The sequence below is a fragment of the Cebus imitator genome, unplaced genomic scaffold, assembly GCF_001604975.1.
Source record: "Cebus imitator isolate Cc_AM_T3 unplaced genomic scaffold, Cebus_imitator-1.0 Scaffold945, whole genome shotgun sequence".
In the NCBI taxonomy this organism is placed as follows: domain Eukaryota; kingdom Metazoa; phylum Chordata; class Mammalia; order Primates; family Cebidae; genus Cebus; species Cebus imitator.
Genome location: NW_016108260.1, coordinates 33,842 through 36,689, shown reverse-complemented (window position 1 = coordinate 36,689; position 2,848 = coordinate 33,842). Strand labels below are relative to the sequence as shown.

The following is a 2,848-nucleotide window of genomic DNA, read 5'->3' as shown; positions in this document are numbered from 1 at the left end:
TTCACATGTACCCCAAAACCTAAAATGCAATAAAATAAATAAATGGGGGAAAAAAAGAAAAAAAAAAACAAAAAAGAAAACCTGGAGGAGAATATAACTTATCTCTTAAAAAAAATACAAATAAGCTATTAATTTTGGCTCATAATGGTATTTCAAATTTTGCCAATCAACTCAAAACTAGTTTTTAAAACTTTGAAACAAAGTTTTAGAGAAACATTAATATTTTTCTGATTTTTAAATTGAAACAAAATTTGGTGAACTTTATACACTATTAGAAAAATATACCAATTGTTTGCTTGAATGATTTCATATTTTTCCTTGTTATGAGTAATGTTGAAAAGATGATTTATGAGGATCCGGATCCAAGATGGCTGTTTAGGAACAGCTCGGGATTGCAGCTCCCAGTGAAAGCGCAGAGGGTGAGTGGACACCGCATTTGCAGATGGATTTTTATTGCCCACAGACCAGGAGATTCCCAGGCGGAGGAGCCCCACGGGTCGCCAGCATGACCATTTTGGCCAGCGCAGCCGTTTTGGCCCGCCCGGCTGCTTTGCGGCACACCGGCATGGCAGTTCTCTGTACAAAATACACTGGTCTGTGTGCCCATTTGGCTGGCGATTGGAGCCCTGGGAAGGCGCAGTCCCCCATTCATCTGACTAAAGAGGGGTCTGAGGCAGGGAACCAGGCCAGGAGATTCCAGGGCAAAAACAAACAAACAAACAAAAGGCCCCACGAATCTCAGCGCCTCTGTTTCAGCCAGTGCAGTGAGTCGCCGCAGGGGAAATCACATAGACCCCGGCGCCTTTTCAACAGGCAACTGGAACTCCTGGGAGAGAGTCGACCGTTCAACTGAAGAGCAAAAGGCTCTGAGTCAGGGAGCCAGGTGATCAGGCTCTGCTGGTCCCATCCCACAGAAGAACAGCAATCGGAAACTCTTTGAATTGAGAGTTTCACAGCAAGCACAGCTGAACCCGGGACAGTACAGCTCTGTGGGGAAGGGGCGTAGGCCACTGCCAAGGCAGCCCACCATTGCTAAGGCAACCCACCATTGCCAAGGCAACCTGCCATTACAGCAAGAGTCCGCCATTACAGAGGCAGGCCACCAATGCTGAAACAGTTCTAACTACACTCATATAAACAGGACTGCAGGGAAGTTCACATGACAGCTGGGCGGAGCCCACAGCAGCTCAGCAAAGCCTCTGCAGGCAGACAGTGACTAGGCTGCCCCATTGCTGTGCAGGGCAGCCCTGAAAAAAAGGCAGCAGCACAACGGAAACTCATAAATAAAGCCCTAACTCCCTGGGACAGAGCACCTGGGGAAAAAAGGTGTTTATGAGTTCTATGGTAGCAGACCTAAGTGTACCTGCCCAGCAGGCCTGAATGAAAAACCGAGCTCACAGCTCAGCACTTCAGCTGATGTAAAGGACAGACTGTCTCCTCAAGCAGCTCCCTGACCCCCGTATATCCAAAGAGTCACCTCATAAAGGAGAGATCAGACTGACATTTAGCAGGTATCCTTCTGGGACAAAGATAGCAGAAAAAGAAACTGGTAGCAACTGTTACTGTTCTGCACCTACTGCAGGTGATCTCCAGGCAAGCAGGGCCTAGAGTGGACCTCAGCAGCCCTATAGCAGAGGGGCCAGACTGTTAGAAGGAAAACTAAGAAACAGAAATAACTTCATTATCAACAAATTGGACGTCCACTCAGATACCCAATCTGAAAGTCACCAACTACAAAGACGACAGGTGGATAAATCCACAAAGATGGGAAGAAACCAGCAAAAAAAGGATGAAAACACCCGAAACCAGAACACCTTTCCTCCTCCAAGAGTTCACAACTCCTCACCAGCAAGGGAACAAGACTGGATGGAGAATGAAATGACAGAATCAGACTTCAGAAGGTGGGTAAAAATGAAATTCCGTGAGCTAAAAGAACATGTTCTCACCAATGCAAGAAACTAAGAGCCTTAAAAAAAGATGTGACGAAATGCTAACAAGAATGGACAAATTAGAGAGGAGTATAAGTGAATTGATGGAGCTGAAAAACACAACACGAGAACTTCGCGAAGCATGCACAAGTTTCAACAGCTGAATTGACCAAGCAGAATAAAGGATATCAGAGGTTGAAGATCAACTCAATGAAATAAAATGAGAAGGCAAGATTAGAGAAAAAGGGGTAAAAAGGAAGGAACAAAGTCTTCAAGAAATGTGGAACTATGTGAAAAGATGTAATCTACGTTTGATAGATGTACCTGAATGTGACAAAGAGAATAAATCCAAGGTGGAAAATACTCTTCAGGATATTATCCAGGAAAACTTCCCCAACCTAGCAAGGCAGGCCAATATTGAAGTCAAGGCAGGCCAATATTCAAGTCCACGTGAACACCACAAAGATATTCCTCAAGAAGAGCAAACCCAAGGCACATAATTGTCAGATTCACCAGGGTTGAAATGAAGGAGAAAATGCTAAGGGCAGCCAGAGAGAAAGGTCGGGTTACACACAAAGGGAAGCCCATCAGACTCACAGGAGATCTCTCAGCAGAAACCATACAAGCCAGAAGAGAGTGGGGGCCAATACTCAACATCCTTAAAGAAAAGAACTTTCAACCCAGAATTACATATCCAGCCAAACTAAGCTTCATAAGTGAAGGAAAAATAAAATCCTTTGCGAAAAAGCAAGTACTCAGAGATTTCATCACCACCAGGCCTGCTTTACAGGAGCTCCTGAAAGAGGCCCTACACATAGAAAGGAAAACAAGTACCAGACACTCCAAAAATAAACCAAATGGTAAACAGCATTAACACAATGAAGAATCTATATCAACTAATGGGCAAAACAGACAGCTAG

At 44.5% G+C, this 2,848-nt stretch overlaps 1 pseudogene; it reads right to left on the bottom strand.

Annotated features, from left to right (window-relative positions):
* The window catches only part of LOC108298380, a 47,794-nt pseudogene extending 47,227 nt beyond the window's left edge, over positions 1-567 (bottom strand).
* Positions 568-2,848: the final 2,281 nt, after the last annotated feature.